Source organism: Pseudopipra pipra, chromosome 1 (assembly GCF_036250125.1).
Source record: "Pseudopipra pipra isolate bDixPip1 chromosome 1, bDixPip1.hap1, whole genome shotgun sequence".
Lineage (NCBI taxonomy): Eukaryota > Metazoa > Chordata > Aves > Passeriformes > Pipridae > Pseudopipra > Pseudopipra pipra.
The window spans coordinates 127,899,091-127,918,383 of NC_087549.1; the positions used below are offsets into that span (position 1 = coordinate 127,899,091).

Here is a 19,293-nt window from a genome sequence, read left to right on the forward strand (position 1 = left end):
TTGCATGATAATTTAGTTTCCTTCGTATTGGTGGGACATTGGTGGGAATCCTTGCTCTATATTTTTTGTGGGTGTGTGTAAATATGCTGCTTGAGCTGAGTCACATTTCCTTTGTCCTCACAATCCTTCATGAGCAATGCAATTAAACAGCTTATGAAAAATGATATACTATTAAAATTTGATTTATGAAAAAAAAAAGTGTTCAAAGCACTTAAACCAATGTATCTCAGGCCTATAGTGTGTCGACATAAAGCTACATTATTAAAAGCATACAGCTACTCTAATAGGTGCTAATTGTATGTTACTCTTACACCCCTTAAGAATTTTTCCCCTGAATACACACCTGCTTTGGGAAGAGGGAAACTTTCAGGTTGTTAAGTACTGTCCAATTTGTGTTCATACCTGAATTTTGGCACCAAAACTGGTATAGACCATTAGTCCATGCTGTAATATGCTTCTGATGCCTTATCTTTGCTCTACAGTGAAAAATAGAGATGGTTGGAAAAGATCTCAATTGGAGTAATTTTCAGTAGGAGGAGAGTCTTAATGAGGACAGCAGAAAGCCAGATACAAGAAAGTATTGTTGTGAGATTCTCATGGATAAAACTTTTGTATAAAAAGGACATTTTTAAAACAGCTACAAAATTAGAATGTCAGAAATGAAGCAGATGGGCAAAACCAAAGCTGTTACTTTGCTTCCTTCATCTGTTTAAGCAAGGTCTCAGTCTTCTAATGCACAATAGAAGCATGATCTCCTTTTCCCAGATATAGGAACTTCCACGTGCCTGGAACTAGTAAAGCAGCAACCAGCAAGCAATTTGGAATTGCTTTTTCAGGAACAATGGCTCCTAATCAATAAATTGATACTTCTCATTAGTCTGTTTCTTGTATGCTGTTCTCTAAATGCATGTATTAATTATTATGCTATTACATAAAAGATAGTATTTCATTCTGTAATGGATGTATTTTGAATTATTTGGGCTAGCTGAAAAATAAACAGTCTTGAAGCTTGGTAGCTGTTTTTAAGAATGTGTGATGACTTGCAGATTTTTTAATTGATTGAAACATTCATCTTTATTTTCTCACAAATGTGTCTGAATTAGTTAAAGATGTGCAATACAGTAAAATAAACTTGTAAGTTATTTCCTATATGGGGTTTAGAACAGAAGGATTTCTGTTTCATTCCATTTACACTGCTTTCTATGTTTTGAATAACATTTTCAGATACAAAGTGACTCTTCAGAAGTACCCTAAAATGAGAAAAGCTTAAGGGCAAGTTGTGCTGTTGGTGAGTGATGATACTTTTGTCTGGCAGTTCAGTCGACTTGAATAATACAAGATTTATGTGATTTATAACCTTACAGTACTGAAATAGTATCTACTAACACAAATGTTTCCATTAAAAGAGAAAGTGAACTTACTAAATGGAAAAGATAATGTTTTATTAATTTTTCTTCTTGGTTTTATATTCTTGTGCCCTGCAGCTCCTGTGCAGCTGCTCTAAGTGCAGCTGCAAATACCAGCTTGCTTAATGGGATAATTAAAGGCAGTGGAGAAAAGTTATGTAATGGATACTCACAAAGTGTAAAATATATTCAAGCCATAGCATATGATATTTTAGACTGTGGAATTGTCTTCTGAGGTTGAAAAGGCACTGCATATGACTTCTCGAGTAGTTCTTTTTTTCTGAAATTGGATGTGAAAAAAAAAAAAAAGAGACCCTTCCTTAGTTCTGCAGATTCTAAATTCATTTTATTTGAGTAGGATAATTTAACATTTTTTCCCATTATTAACCTAGCTTCCCTATAGAGTTAAAAAACAATGTATTGAAATCCTGGCTAGCAGCTATATTATCAGGATGACCATTATAAAACAACTGTTTTCAGGAAAAAGGCTTTGTCTTCAGACTATGCTCAGCATTGCTCTTTACAGCTTTGTGTAGAGTATCCTGAATGTAATTGAGAACAGACTCCAAGGGCACAGTGCATTGTGTAGGTTAGCAGGGGAAATAAAAACTGCCTGTTTAACATGTTCAGAAATGTGTGATTAGGTAATGGAAGACTTTTGTTTTCAAAACTACAAGATTTTGAAACTGGACTTTGTCTTTTTACAACTAGTAGCAACATTTTGGGGCAGCTTCCCATATACAAGACTTCACAAATCTTTGCAATGATGTAGTTTTTGGGCTAGTCATTAAAATTGTTTTTCTTTAGTAGCAAAGTGTAAAATTCAACTGTAATTAGCAGTTTAACTGTAGAGATAAGGTTATAAATATACAGAATTCAGTGTACATTCGAAAGGAGATTTCCTACATTTTAGAGAATGAATTATAAATTGTCTTTGCTACTAAAATAAATGTATATGGGACTACAACATGTTTCAAAGGAATTAAGTAAATGTTTGGACAAAATGTATAGTATAGCCTCAAATTGAGCCAAGGGAGGTTTAGATTGGCTATAAGGAAAAAAAAATTCTTCATGGAAGAGTGTTAAGCATTGGAACAGGCTGTCCAGGGAAGTGGATGAGTCAGCATCCCTGGAAGTGTTTAAAAGATGTGCAGTTGTGGCACTTAGGGACATGGTTTAGTGGTGGACTTGGCAGTGCCAGGTTAACAGTTGGACACAATCATAAAGATTTCGTCAGCCTTAAACAATTCCCTGATTCTATGATGAAGTGTTAGATTATGGCACTGGAAGATTTGGAAGGGGTGCCATGATGGCATATGACACTTGGTCTTTTTGTAGCTCATACCAGACTATTTTAGGTAGGATCCAGTTTGTTAAGAGTCCTGAACTACCAATGTCAGTATCACCCACAGTCTTTCTCCTTCTTCCTGTCCTCAAACCTCTCTCTTGTCAAAGTTTTTTCTTTTCTAATTCCTTACCTAACATTCTAGTCTGCAAAATTATTTCCACTCCTTCCTGTCGTGTGTGTGTGCAGACAGTGTTGGGGACACAGGTCAGCTGATCCAGGTCCACCTTGCAGTGAGAAAAGTAACTGCCAGCAGGGTCTGTGCTTGGCTACTGTAGCAATGCTTCTTGTGCTGGCAGGATTGCCCTAATGTAATTAGTGTCATACAGAAGGTGGAGTGCAGATAGAGTAGTGAAATCTTTGATCAGTGCTCTCCAATTACTGCCTCTGCTAGGAATTGCATGGCTTGTGATTCTAAACCTTTATTAGAATTCTAAGTGTTCTTTTCTTGTTTGAGTAGATCAAGAGGTATATCTCTGGTGCCAGACATTCTCTGCTTGCTAAACTTCAAACTCTTCTTTTTGAAAAACATTTTGAAAAGGTATTATGATAGTCCTTTTCAGGAAATGCATTACCAGATGTTTATTTGTTAGATTGTGGGGTTTTGTTTTTTGTGTTTGTTCTTTGTTTGTTTGTTTGTTTTGTTTTATTTTGTTTTGGGTTTTGTTTGTTTGATTTTGTTTGTTTGAACTATCTTCTTATTCCCATAAATAGAACTCAGGCAAAACAAACTCAAAATCATGACCTCAAGCATCACCCTAAGGAATAAGTTTGATCGTAGAATACCTAGATTAAATTACTAATAATCAACTAAAATATCATCTTTCAATGGAAATCGTTAATATCAAGCACGGGCATTACTCCCATAAACTGTATGTGTAAGGCTAAAATTTTAATTACGAAGCCTTCTATATGTATTACAGAAACATTCCAAAAGCTATTTTTATGGAATCTCTAATAATTTTATTTTGTTACTCTAGGAAAAATAGGATTATGATGTTCTCTTTCTTTTGGAGGGTGGAGTTGGGAGGGTGCAAACAACTGTTAGGTTTTTTCCAGTGCTGATTCACTTCTCACTCTGTTATGTTTCATGTGCATTTCTTCTCTGTCTCATGGGAAATTTAATGTTGTTTTTTTCTGCTCTCCTTCATGAATTCAGAAGGTAAATCTTCGTTTCTTTTTTAAAAAAAAGTCTTTCCACAGATCTTTTATTTTGGAAGTGTTTCTTGCTTACCTAAGCTTATTTATTGATCTGATTCATTCACTACAATGTAATTACAATGTTAAGTTGTCAAATTGATCTTAAATAGTGCAGTTCACTGTCCCCACTTGATAATTTTGCCAGGTTTGCTTGTTTACGTATTTTTTTTCACTATTTCTCTTCTGGAATTTGGCTCAGGGCTTCTTAATGAGTAGAACTAAACTTGTTTTGAAAATCTGTTATAAAAATATTATTTCTGATGTCCAAAATCTGGTCTTGTGTAAGACTGCAAAATACAGTCAGATAAGAGTCTAGCAGTAATGATTCACAAAGACACATGTGCTGTTGTTAATCCAAAGTGATGGACTACATGTACATCTCTGGTATTATTTCAGCTGGACACACATTAATCTGTGTCTCACTGTGATTATATTAAAGTTATGTCATGTTGCTTGTATGATGAGAATTTGGTTGGTACATATACTTTTGTTTAATTTATAGATATTTAATGAGTATTTAATTGTGACCATTTTGAGTTATGTATGGTGTTAATTGAAATGTTCCAGCGGTGGATTTGTTTTTTTTCTCTTGTCCTTTTTTATTATTAATTTTTTACCTTTAGGCCTTCACAGAGCTGAGTTGCTCTTTGAGAGCATGGAGGCAGGGGTTACTGTGTACCTGGAGCCAGCAGCTGTCCTGGGCTGCAGCAAGGGACAGGCTTCCCCTGTGGACTCTGCTTATGCTAGCACTGTGTATTGAGCACTCGGGGGCCTTAGCAACACCTGCCTCTATGCTGGTTGGCTCTCTGTAGTATGCTCTTCCTATGACCCTTATGAATCCTGCTGTACTAAAATTACATGAGATTATGTCAATTTGAGTCTACTATATCGAAGATTTGAGGATTTGAGGCTTTTAAATTCTTTTTGTGCTTTTACCTCACCTCTGAAATTTGGACGCTTTTCCACAGTACTGACTGCTAACACTCCAAAACTTAAAGCAATTTAAACTCTATCAGCCTTCAAATTAACTCAGAATACAGTGTCTTTCCCCACCCTCCCTCCCCAGACCTGAAATTTCTCCAGTGTTTTTAATGTGCTCCCTCATCACCACAGCTGAACACATATGAAAAAGCCACAAGGTGTACAGGATAACGGTTGAATGCTTATAGTAGTAATAATAATAATTTTTAAAAAGTGCTTGATAGGACATTTTTCCTTTGAAGTGTATTGACTGACACTTCCTTTGTACCTTGTCTTTAATTCTTTATTTTCACAGAATCATAGAATGGTTTGGTTCGAAAGGACTTGAAAGATCATCTAGTTCCAGCCTCCCTGCTGTGGGCAGGGACATTTTTCACTAGACCAAGATGCTCAGAGGCCCATCCAACCTGGCCTTGACCGCTTCCAGGGGTGGGGTATCCACAGCTTCTCTAGGCAGCCTGTTCCAGTGCCTCACCACCCTCACAGTAAAAAATGTCTTCCTAATATCTAAGCTAAACCTACTCTCAGTTTGAAACCATTCTCCCTTGTCCTGTCACTACTTGCCCTTGTAAACAATCTCTCTCCAGCTTTCTTGTAGGCTCTCTTCAGGTACTGGAAGGCTACAATTAGATCACCCTGAAGTCTTTTCTTTTCCAGCCTGAACCATCCCAATTCTCTCAGCCTTTCCTCTTAGGAGAGGTGCTCCATCCCTCTGATCATCTTGGTGGCCCTCTGGACTCACTCCAACAGATCGATGTCCTTTGTGTGCTGGGGACCCCAGATCTGGATGCAGCACTCCAGGTGGGGTGTCACCGGAGCGGAGCAGAGGGGAAGAATCACCCTGCTGCCCACGCTGCTTTTGATGCAGCCCAGGATACAATTGGCTTTCTGGGCTCCAAGCACACATTGCTGGATCATGTCCAGCCTCTCATCCACCAGCACGCCCAAGTCCTTCTTGGCAGGGCTGCTCTCAATCCCTTCATACCCCAGCCTGGACTGATACCAGGGGTTGCCCTGATCCAGGTGCAGCCCCTTGCACTTTGTTTATTTAAACCTCAATTTTATATATTTTATATATCTTGTGTATACCTTCTAAAGTATTTTAAGGTTATCTGATAAAGATGAGTGAAGTAAACAGCCAGGCTTTGATAAGACATGTGAAGAAGTGCCTGGTGGAATTCTACATAGAAATTTAGTATCTATCTAGAAGTGAGCAATTAAAAAAGTATGCAGGAAAATGCGTCAGCTGGATTAAAAAGTCTGTTATTGGTCACAGTACAAAAAGAAATAGTTGGGGTCATTGTTCAATTGTGTTGTTTCTGTTGAACACCCTTACTTAAGGAAAAACTGATACTTTATATTTTAGGTAATAGCCTTGACCTTAAGTTTCAAAATCAGTACCTATGAAATTTGTAGTTGCTAACTTGTTTCTTTAGAGGGGCAGAATAATCCGGACTGGTTGGTAATAAATCCTTATGCAGGCAAAGTATGATTTGGTCTAACCAAAGTCAAAATGATGCCTCTAGAAAAAAGAAGTGCAGGCCATATTTTCAGAAAGCTCCTGCATTCTTGACTGGGGAAAGCACTGACTCTAGAGAGGGCTTAGAGAGTCAAGACAGAGCAATGCCTCAACTCCTCTTGAGCAACCAATTTGACAAGTACTAGTTCAGTCTCTGGCTGTGAATTAGTGCAGGAAAGACTAAAAGTCAGCATTTAGTAGAAAGACTGAAAGACCTGTTCTTTAATCTGTGAAATTGATACTGGAAGTGTTCTTAGTGAGTGATGTTGATAGTTTAAAAGGGTGAAGAAGATGTAGAAAAATGTCACATAAATACTGCTTGAGGAAACTGCAAAAAACCCCTGTTTATTTCCTTGATAGCAGTCTTAAGTATTACTTGGTATAAGATGCATAAATCCCTTCAGACAGGGAAAAAATATGGGGTGCTAAAAATATTCTGTTGAAATAAATATGTTTTTTTAAATCTGGAATAGATCACATATAGTGCTGTGGAAATATTTGGAGGAGTTTAAGGTTCAGATATAACCCAGCAAATTCTGATCCAGTGAATCCAAAGAACATGTGAAACTCTGGGGCAACATATTTAGCGTGTAGTCAGAGATGATGTGTGAGGATTGTAAGTACCCCATTATAGTCCATTTGTGTTGTAGTGGAAACAGATAAGGAAGGCTGAGATTCCATAATTCCAAGGCTGATTTGAGATTCTCTAATTCCATAATTTTAATTTTATAAATCTCTTCACTTTTAGGCATTTAATTTTTTTAGTTATTTAAATAATGATTATTTCAATATAATAGCAGTATTTTTGAATAGTTGGTGGAGTTTGCTTTGGGAGGGGAGTGTTGTATAAGTTATAGGCCAGTTTTTGGTGGTCAGGAAAGGTTCATCACTGACAAATATCTTGCATTATGCACTTAGGTTATGGTTAAAAGGGGAAACTTAAGGTGTGGTGATAATGAATTCAATTAATATAGTAAAAATCACTGCCTTACCAGGTGCTAATATACACATATTTAACCCAGCCCTCAACTCTCAAATCTACATTCCGGCCTGGATTTGGAGCATTTTTGCTTGATTGTGGCAGCTGTGTTTTTCTGCATTTTATTGTTATTAGGTTGTAGAGGCTCTTCTCTGCCTAGCCAGATCTCTGCATATGTGCACCATATTGGAAGGATAGGAAAGGTTCAAGATGAACTGTGTTGGAAACTATTACATATTTGTGGTCCAAGTTTTGTAAACCTTTCCCAGTCCAAAGCAGTGATTGGCTGGAAGAGAAGTTTATGAGAAGCATAAGAATGGGGTTTATGAATAGAAGTGTTAAAGAACTGTAACTACCATTATAAATATTTTTAAAATTATTTTTACAGAAGGAAGGAACATACCCCAAATCTGGAAGCCAGGCATCATGGACTTAATCTAATTTAGGTGTCTGTGGCTGTGTTGGTAATATGTCACCTCTTCTATATTCAAAGAGTGTTTTAGTGCTTTTGTTCAGGATTCCTCTGACTGGTTTTAGAAATATGCTTCCAGGCAAGATGAATTGTATCTTATTGACTAGATCTTTATTGACTGTAATGAAGCATAGCTGAAATGTAGATAACAATGGACACTGATGAATCCTATTCAAGATATGTATTCAGGAACTACACAGGGAGCATAATATTGCACATTTCCTTCAAAAATGCATGTACTCTGTGAAATAGTTGAGAGAAAACTATATCTATGCTTCTCAGCATTGGAGTTTAAAAGTTCATGCACTTGATTAATAGAGAAAAAAAATCAAATGCATTGTATGGTTGACTGATTTATGCTGAAAAAAATTGTTTGTCTTTGAACTCTCAGATTGCAGGTCAGACTGAATTGTATAACTTTTGTTTCAGAACATTCTGTGCAGATGCGATTGAAGAGATATGTGCAAAAAGAGTTCTTTCAAACAAAAGCTCAGTAGACTTCTCTAGCTGTTGCCTGTCTTGGATACAATTAATATAGGCTTGAGAAGCAACTCCAGTCCTAATAAATTGCACATCAACTGGAAGGCTTCTGTGTCTTCTAAAATTTTTTGTCAACACACTTATTATGAGTTTAAGAGAAATTGTTAAAATGCATGGAGGAAAGTCTTACAATAGCCTTGGTTAGTGTGAAACAAGGAAAGGCATTTTCTTTTTTATAGTCCTATTGAAGTATCTGTGTCCTTTCCAATTTTGTGGAGTATGTAACTGCCAATAAAGTTCAAAATACAGGACTGAAGCAGTTGAGAGAATATTTATGCACTAAAATTGCAAGACATAACATCAATGGACTGGTTAAGGATATGAATGTTTGTCTTAATACAGGATGTTTCCAGCCATGGAGAGTCCTTTTAAATAAATTCTGTCTGCTGGTAGCTGTAAAATTTCCATGGTAGGCAGGAAAACAGAGAACTTATAAATTCAAGAATAACAATTTCTGTTGATTTCTACTCTTTTGCTGAATAGATTGAAATAACTTACGTCCCAAGTGATCAGACATGAATTCAATCACTTGAGTTTCCTCTGTGGCTTTGAAGCACTCATTTTAACACCTTGCACTACTTTGTTGTGTGAGATGTAAAATCGATTTAACATTTTAGATATGTTTATGTCAGAGTAAAGTAAACTTCGTTAGTGCTGTGCTGTGGTATGTATCCTCATGATCTATGGAAAGGCCATGGAAATTCTGTTTTGAAAGCGAGAGTATTGATAGCACTTCTTGTTACTGAATCAGTTCATGTTTGTATTCACAACATGCAGGGGCAAAGAGGGGGCTGGGAGAAGTATCTTTCTTGGTAATTAAAGTGCTCAAATGCTGTAGTTTGATGCAGTTTCTTAGTTATTCTGTTCCTGGTTTTATACAGTTTCTGTTGGAATTTGCAAAACTGCTATTCCAGACTCTGCAGCGGTACTGAGTCCTGAAACTTTGCTTGCCGTGCATACTGGTAACACACGTATATGCACAGAAGGCAATTTGGGACTAGATTTGCATACTGAAATGTTGTGCCACTGGATCTATTTAATTTCCCAGTACAAATGAATAGCTGTCTTGCCATTAAAAGGAAGGTGTCCTGTTGTGTACTTTGGCAGGAGTTTCTATCCTATCTGTGTCAGGAAGTTTGAAGGAGGTGAAGCATTTGGCAATACAACCAGAGCTGCCAAGGGCTTTTTGCTTCTTAGGACACAACTGCACCTGGCAGTCTTGAAGCACCAGGCTGAGATGGCCGATGTTCTTCTGGGCTGAGGGGACGGCCTGCAGCTGTGTTCTTTCCCTGCTGGGGATATTCTGTTTTGCTGTAGACATCTGCTCCTGGTGCAGTGCTGGCCCCAGGTGTTCACTGAGGCATACTGTCTGGTGGTATCACATGCCCCATCACCCTCAGATGCTGACACACGTCCTAAAAGCCATCACAAGTAGCCCACTTCCTCCCTCACGTCTCCCTCAGTGGCCAGGCAACCACACCTCCCACCATGCCACCACCCTTCCTCAATAATCACCATCTGAAGGTTGTGCTTTTAAGCACTGTATTTATAAACACACATGTAAAATCATTACACATGTGTAAAATAATTAAGTTTTTGGAAAATAGCTGGAAGTGGAGTGAAGGCCCAGTAGAGGCCTTCTGAAAACATAGAGAATATGTTTTTGCAAGAATTTAAATCAAAACTTTTACACTTCTTTGCATTTTTCAGTTAAACAAACAAAGGAAGATACTTCTGTTGAAATTTTATTGTTTAATCCAAATTAACATCTTCATATTGTATCCATAACATGCTCTAAATTATTTTTGCGACCTTAATTTATTTTTGTTTTGCTTGTTTTAGAAATAAGGCAGGTACATATGGAAGGAAAAACAAGCATTAGTTTCCAGTTTTAATCTACCCTTATACATTTGCAGTGATGTGACAATACTACTTCCCAGCATACTTTAAAGAATGATCCCATTTCAGATAATGTTTCTTTTTATTGGTTCTTCAGTGATTGTCCTTGGCTTTCATATCTGCCAACTAGCCTGTCTGAGAAGCTTACATATAGCAAACATGCATTTATATATAATTTCAGGGGAATAATCAGGAAAATTAAATAATAAATAAATCTTCTTGAAATGCAAGGTGGATTAAAAAATTGCCTTTAGAGGAATTTGTTATACATATTCAGTCTGTAATTAATCTCAGAAGTCTCTTGTACAGCAAAATATTTTTTGTCATAAAGTCTACTATATGAATATAAACATACAGATTTAATTTAGATGTTGAGTTCTCCTGTTTTTGCTTTCTTTGATAATATTTAGTGACTTCTTATTGCATTTCGCATTTAACTTCATTCTTTTTTTTCTGTTTTCCTGCATGAAACAAGATCATGTGCACAGTATCGTCACTGAATCTTGATAAGAAGCAGGTCCATGGATGCTAATAATGTAATTAAATCTTTCTCATTTTCAGTATACAGTTTACTTGGACTGTAAATTAATTAAAGCATTATGTAATACTGTGGGACTTCTGGTTTTTAGATAACAAATCCATGTCTGTATTTTTTTATTTGTATTCTTGTCGTGGTTTGGACCTTGTTTTCCCCCAGAGGCTAAGAGAAGTGGTAGACCCCAAGGGGTGGAAACCCCTAGAAGTTTTGAAGTTCTGCCCAATGGGCGCTCCTGCAGAAATGTCAACATCTCACAACCAGACCGGAAGAGAAGAGTTGTAGGTTGTGGTAGAAGTGGTGGCCATGTTGTGAGCCACGAGGTAGGGGCTCTGTGCCCCTTGGGGCCTCTGGCCCCCTCCCAGCCCCTGGCTGGGGGGCTACAGGGACCTGGAACAGCATAAAGCTGGGCTAGGTGCCTGTAGTTATGTCGGGAGATGTTCTCTCCATGGGCGCAGAGCAGCAGCCGACACTGGCCGGAGAAGGTGGCAGAGAGCCAGGAGATAAGACCTGAACTGAAGAAGCAGCAGAAACAACATGCAGCACCGGAGAGAAGACTCCTGGAAAGGGAGGAGAAGAAGAGAGCAGCAGAGAGACAGAGTTTGGGGTAAGAGACTGTACCAGACCCCCCAAACCTCCTTTGAGACCTCCTGGAAGGAGGAAGATGATGGACTCTTACTTGGAAGAGCCTTGGAGTGCTACAGCACTTACAGAGAGGAGCTGAGAAGCTCAGAACGTCCTGGAGCTGGACTAGGACGGCCAGATGGAATGCAGGGGGAGTTGACCTTGGCTCCCCCCCCTTGCACTGCTGCCATGGTGGCAACCTGGAGGCAGTGGCACAGAAGCCCTGCAAGCAAGGAGCTGAGTCTCCTGCAAGAGATACCAGACAGTCACGAAGACTCCTCTGTGTCTTCGTGATATGACGTGGTGATACGACCTTGTCTGGGGTTACGAAGCCCATGGAAGACCCCCTCGGTTGAGGCGATGGGGCCGGGGGAGTTTGATACCTCCCTCGTTGAGTGCTGGCAGAAAGCCAGCTATCAGCTGCTGCATGTGGAGAAGAGAGACAGAACCTGCTGCATTAGAAGATCCTGCTGCTCAGAGACTGGAAGGGATCTGTCCTTCTTTCCCTCCTGGACTTTTATTTGGAGGGGAGAAGAGATCTGATCATTGTAAATACATATGTCATGGTAGAGATAGTTGTGATCATTGTGTATAATGTGATATGGTATTTATTTGTACAGTCATTGTAATATATTCCCTTTCCCCCACTTTGAGTCTGGTGTGTTTTGTCTGGAAAAACCCATCTCACATTAGGTTTAGATGTGGGAGGGGGGATGGAACTAGGGAATTGGATTTGGGGACTATCTCAAACCATGAAAATTCTATGTTACAGTTACTCCATGACTTGATGCTCATATATTTTTTTTTTGATGACAGAAACCAGAATTGCAAATAAGGGTTCCATCACTTGCAAAAAATATCTGTGTGGAGTTTATTTCTTTTTAGTGTTCTGATTTTTTTTTCCAGTAGCTCTTCTAATAAATTGTCTGATAATATGTGTCTTTTTTACTTTTTATCAGTAATTTGAAGTGTCAGTCTGTCTTTCAGGATTAGGACACAGGTTCCATTAACTTTCATGCCTCCCTAGAAGTCTTGATAGTGGAATGATAGAATGATAGATATTGAAATAACAGTGAGAGATAAGTATGAGAGTTCTCCAGGAATATATATTGTACTGACATAATGCCATACTTGAACAGTCTGATATTTTTTGATATTTTTCTGACACTGTAAGCTAAAAAAACCAAAAAGTCTTGTTATGGAGTTATATGAATGCATTTTAATTTACATATGCTCTCATGTATTAATTAAACTGTTTATAGGTTTTAGAGATAAGTCACGTTACTACTTATAATTTTGATTTCATAGGACTTGTAAGCAGTCAATAGAACCATGTTTTTGTAGTCATTTATAGCTTAGAACTCTCACATTTTGTCTAACAAACACTTGCCTAAAATACCTTTTGCAACCTTGATTGGGAGATTTCACAACAGTGAATTTGGATTTTTTCCAAACTCTGTTATTACTCTGAAAACAGTAGAAGCTATCATATATGAATTTCTTAAACTCTAACCTATAGTTTCAAATTACTGAAGACTGAAACATTAATATTATTTCTCTGTGTGTGGTCAGCATTCTTGAGATGTTTTGTTAGAATGATTAGAAATCTTGGGTTTACAAACAAGGTAGCTTTATACATCTATCCTCAGTGAATGTAAACTACATTGTAGTGCAAAGTCGTCGATACTGAAGAACAGTGCTGACTGCTGCAAGCCATTCATCTTTTCTGTGAAGTCCCATTTCTGAACAACTACCGATGCTGCTTAACATTTTTGTTGGTGACATGGACAGTGGGATTGAACACACCCTCAGCAAGTTTGCTGATGACACCAGGCTGTGTGGTGCTGTCAACACAGTGGAGGGAAGGGATGCCATCCAGAGGGACCTTGACAGGTTTAAGAGGTGGGCCTGTGTGAACCTCTTGAGGTTCAACGTGGTCAGTGCAAGGTCCTGCACCTGAGTCAGGGCATTTCCAAGCACGAATAAAGGCTGGGTGGAGAATGGACTGACAGCAGGCATGAGAAGAAGGATTTGGGGGAGCTGGTGGAGGAGAAGCTTGACATGACCAGGCATGTGCTTGCAGGTCAGAAAGCCAACCATGTGTCAGGCTGCATCAAAAGAAGCGTGACCAACAGGTTTAGGGAAATGATTCCGCCTCTCTGCTGTGATGAGACCCCCAGATGGAGTTCAGCTGTGTCCAGCTATGCATCCCCCAACATAAGGATGTGTACCTATTGAATTGAGTCCAGAGAAGGGCCATGATGATGATCAGTGGGCTGGAACACCTCTCCTGTGAGGAAAGGCTGAGAGAGTTGGGATTGTTCAGCCTGAAGAAGAGAAGGCTCTGGCGAGACTTATAGCACCTTCCAGTACCTAAAGGGGGCTTGCAAGAAAGCCAGAGAGAGACGTTCTACAGGGAATGGCTTTTAATTGAAAAAGGGTAGATTTAGATTGGGTATTAGGAAGAAATTATTTACTGTGGGGGTACTGAGGCACTGGAACATGTTGCCCAGAGGCGTGGTGGATATCCCATCCCTGGAAGTGTTCAAGGCCAGGTCGGATGGGGCTTTGAGCAACCTGGTGTAGTGGAAAATGTCCCTGCCCATGGCAGGGGGTTTGGAACTAGATGGTCTTCTAGATGTATTCCAACCAAAGCCATTCTATTCTATGATTCTATGAACAAGATATAGAGAAATAATAATTATTAAAAAAAAGCTTAAGTCCTATTTTGAAAATTGTTATTCCTGTAAATATCTAAAGCTAAGTTTGCTGTTGGTGCACAAATCTATGCAAGGTCATCCCACAACTGTACACACTAGTGGTCTATAGAATGCAGCAAGGTAGGCTGTCTGGTCTTCAAAACATTAATTGAAAATATATTAAAGTACTTCTCAAGTTTAAGAGTTGTCATTTACTATATACTGAGAGTACAGTTGGTGAATGACTGCAGCATTATCAAAGAGATCTCAAAGGAAAGTTTCTGGTGTTGGAAATACCTATGAGAGTATTGCAAAGATGCAAATCTCTGTTCAGCAAGAAATCACAGAAGAAGAACCTGAGCTAAATGAGAGATTAGTCAGTGTTACAGTAAGAAAACTCTGCAGACAGAGAGCAAAGCATTTGAACAATCAGGCCAGTTCTTGGTTCAAAAATTAAATAAATGCATAAACAAGTCAAGCTTTGGACAACCTATATTTTTTTATGTTACAAAAGATGTTGGAAACCTGAACTTCCACGTGACAGTTTTGACAATCTATCTGTTGATTTTGCAAACATAGTTTATAGCTGCTGAACATCCATGATCTACAGGTCCAAAAGTAAATCTTCTGAGAACTGGATTTCAACAAGAAAATATCTGATCGTATTCAGACTAATCTTGCCAATAAGTGAACATTCTGTTAGTCCTTGGAGTACATTGCAGTAACTCAGTAAATTTTAAAATGCTGTGATAAGTGGGAAGTGGTCAGCTAAAAATATCACCCTCTTTAGTCAATGTGTCTAAGAATAACCAGTACTGTGAGGTACTTACGAGGTGTTCCACAAAGATAAGGTTATTTCAACCATTGTTTGAGTTACTTTTTACTCTTTGTCTTTTCATATTCAGAAGACCTATTATTTATGGTAAAAATAATTCTAGAGTCTTATCAAACTGATGAACATTGACATGCGATGGTACATCAGTTCAGTTTAGTACAACACAGCTTTTCAGTTGTGGATTTATGTGTGCATATTTACTTGAGCTTGCTGAGTATTAGAGCCAATATCTAAGCGGTCTACTTAAACATACTATGTTCTCCTCAATTTGGAGAAAATAGGTCAAATTCTGACATCTACAGTGGCTTCTTTTAAATTAGAATTCTGTCTTTCTGCTGCAGACCAACTGATGGCAAATTTGGCTTGAAAATATTTCACATTTATAATCTTTGCTAATGTTGGTAGAACAGCTTCAGCTTCAAGCTTATTGTAAAAGATAAAAATTGTGTTTTGTGCATTTCTCTAGTTGTATTACATTAAATGAAAACAAAAATATTTTCTGTGCTTTATATTAGAAAAAGTAGTATGCATATTAAGTTCTGTTGTTTCTTACTCTAGGAGTTCAGGTTTACCCGTTTGGGTCAGATTGCTGCCAAGGTAATAAATATAACCCTTCACTGCCCAAATGGCATAGGTATGGGAAAAAGATTTTCTTAGCTGGAGAGTACTGTAAAGATGTATATATGTAAGTGTTGTGAAGTCCTGCTTTGTAAAGCCAGGTACAACTGCTCTTTATATTAATGTCATGGTTTGAGAGCCCCAAAATCCAATTCCCTAGTCCAAGCCCCCTCCCCCATCTCAACCCAGTGTGAGATGGGTTTTCCAGACACCACACAAGACTCAAAATGGGGGGAAGGGAATATATTACAATGACTGTACAAAATAAATATTACAATACATTACACACACAATCTTAACTATCTCTACAATGACAAAACAGTATTTACACTGGAGCAAATCTCTTCTCCCTTCCAAATAAAAGTGCAGGAGGGAAGAAGGAAAAGATCCTTTCTACTTTCTGAGCAGCACAATTCAACTCTGTGTTAGTGTAATAGCACGTGGGAAACAGATGGTGGAAGCCAGAGCAGTGCTAGAGTAACCCAGCCTGCACATCTCTCTGAATGGTCTTGGAGGTCTTATCTTGGTGTGGCCAGAACTGGTCTGCTATTTGTAAAGGGGCATACCTCTGTGGCTTCATTATAAAAGAAATGTACAGTCAGCTTTAATGAAAACCATTGATCTCAGAAATTACTTGGAGTGACTGAATGCTGCTGTAAAAACACTTCATGTCAGAATATGAAAATATTGTTTGTTTGTGCTGAAAATAACTGTATTCCAGATGTTTTATACACATTCCAAACATTAGATCTACTTGTGTGTACTGAAAATAATGGTTTGACAACATATTTTGCAGATAAGTACATAGTAAACCTTGCTTCTCTTTCCCCCATGGTGTATCACAGATGGAGTAAATGGGGCTGTAACTCCCCTGGGTTTTTAAAAATGCACTGCCTTAGTTCAGATGCTGTAGCTGCATCATTGCCTTACTACTAAAATGATCTGACTCAGTCTGGCATACTGCATGCAAAGCCCTGCTAGATTAAACTGACAGCTTTGCTTAAAATCTCTTTATGGATTGTTAATCACCAAAACAGAGACTATACTGCAAATATTTACTGGACTGCAAGTGTTCTTATGACTGGATAATCTGATAGATTTGAAAGGCCATGGTAAGCAGCTATTCTGAATTGTTGAACAGCTATTCTGAATTAAGAACCAGGTAAAATGCAGAAGGAGTAGCTATAACAAGAGTTTTTACTTATTAGAATTCTTGCCTTTCAGTGTGGCAGAAGTCTCTCTCCCTGGAATTCAAGGGAAAATTCCAGGATGTATTCTTAGAACGATCATTTTTAAATGACAGGAACGATGATTGAAGTGAATAAAATCTTTCTCTAGAAACACTTTGGATGTGTTGAATTTCCTTTTTTATTTATGATGTATGTTGGAACACAGTATACAATTGGGATTCATGAAAATCTGTCTGCTTGTACATCTGCCTCCCTTCCTTATTTTTACCACAAACTAATATGTATGTGGATCTGTGAAATCTGTTTTAAAGATTATTTTTTTCTTACATTTTTTTCCCAGTGTGCTTTTTCCCCCACTTAGTTGTGGTTTGGTGTTTTGTTAATTATGTAAGTTGATGTAATAAAATTTAGATAACTTCTTAATTCAGTTGAAGAGTTTGTTTCCTGTGAAAGTATTTGTTTTTAAATCTTGGATTGTACGCTCTCCTTGCCCAATGACAAGTATATAGAGGAAATTAATGTGCTAATCTTCATGGAAAGCACATTCAACAGGAAGGGGAAGGCTGTATTTAAAGCTGGAAAAAAAAGTGTTTATTGTAATAGGATGTTGATGAAAATAATTACAATAGAGAATTACCTTATTGTATACACTAAATTATATCACAGAGGTATCTAAATAGAAGAAACGCAAATTGTGACATATAGTAAGATAAGTGTTTTGCTAGTATAACTCTTAGATTGTATGAATATGTTGTGTTATTTTGATAATATCTAAATTCTAATGCTGACTGAAATGTCTGGAAACTTTTATCTTCTTTTATAAAGTTTAACATGCACAAAAAAACCACTCCTGGGGTTTAATTTTTGAAATTATTTAATTTAGCTAAAGCATTTTGCATGTTCAAAATCCTGCATCACAGCCACAGAAGTCCCAGTTGATAGCAATTTAATGGACAGAGATAAGGAAGACAGCAGTTGAGGAATACCAGAAAGGTGAAGATAGTTCTTGTTTCAGCCATGTGGCTAAATGCTTTTGATACAACAGATGTCAGGTGTATTCTTTAACCCACACCCATGGAACAACTCTTACAATTTAGCTCCTCTGTGACCTAGAGTTAAGGGCAAGACCCAGCCTCTCTAACCCACTGCATGTTTGGTTTTTATCTGATGGAGAATTTAAGGCTTCTTCATTCACCATTCCATTTCCAGGCATCCTCCCACAGCCTCTACAGAGGGATCTTATCCTGCATCTTGCAGTCTTGCCTGCTGCTGAGCCCCTTCAGATTATTCATTGTTTTACAAGCCACAGCTGCCCAACATCCTTAGAACTGGGCTGAATTTCGTTCTTTTGCCCTGTTTCATGGGCTGGTTAGAACTTACTGTTGCAAAGTTATTTTTGTGGCTCTTCTGCTTTGGATAGCACAGGCATAGGCCTTGTACTTTTCCTGTGCTGATTTCCTGATTCAGAGTCTGTTCCAGTTCCTGCTAACATCAGGACTGGGGCTATTCCAGTAATTGTTTTGGATGGAGAGCATAGGAGGAGTCCTCAATTAAGCTCATTTTCAGCAGATTAACCTTTTATTTGCTGGTCCCTCTTCTAATTGCATTTTGTTTACATGACCTGTAGTTACAGAGTCATTACAATAAAGCCGTGAAAGTTACATATTACAAAATTTCTTTGATCTTTACTAACTAAAAAAGAGACGGTGTGGTGGAGGCAGACATACTCCTCGAAATTCATGCTTCCAGGTTTCTGTGGCTAGGAATCTCTTCTACTTGGAACTTGTAGTTGGAGAGATATGTTCTTAATAAACTGTCAGTCTGACCAGCTACGTGTAGTGAAGGTCTGAAAGCAATTTCTTCTTAAAGCCTTTGTTTTTCTTTTTTTAACCTTTATTAACAGACTGTCAAGTGTAGTTGGGTTAGTAGCTAAAGGACTTGTAACTGTAATCTTCAGTAATATTCAGTGTTGGTTATTTTATTACCACAGTGGCCAGAGTGGATGAAAATGATAAACAGATAAGTCTTGTACTTCTGGGACAAGTGAGAAGCTGAGGATTTATCAGAATAGAGCTCATTATTTGGTTATCTTCATAGACAAAGATTTGGAGGCTGAGTTGTATACTACAACTATCCCTAGAAGAGCCAGTTTGAAGTGGGAAACGTTCAACAAAGATGTTCAATTTACCTCAAAATGTGCTTCTTAATGTAGTGAAACCGCATTGTTCCACTTTTAATTTAAAGGCACATCTGAAATGTTCGCAAAACTCAAGATTTTTTTCAATTATTTCAATATTTTAATTTACAGCTTAATTTTTATGAATTGAGGAATTTAAATACATGTTTCTTTATGGTTTTAAAGTAATAAAATTGTATGATAATGAGAGGATTAATAAGTATAACTTATGTACAAGTTACACTTCTGGTACTGCACTTCACATATTTTAGTTT

At 37.8% G+C, this 19,293-nt stretch overlaps 1 protein-coding gene across 1 annotated transcript in view; it reads left to right on the forward strand.

Moving 5' to 3' along the window:
* Positions 1–1,224: 1,224 nt before the first annotated feature.
* THSD7A (thrombospondin type 1 domain containing 7A) overlaps positions 1,225–19,293 on the forward strand; it is a 234,630-nt gene continuing 216,561 nt past the window's right edge. The window contains exon 1 of the mRNA XM_064676429.1: positions 1,225–1,288. The gene's annotated coding sequence lies outside the window, so the exon portion shown is untranslated. The remainder of the gene's footprint in view (positions 1,289–19,293) is intronic.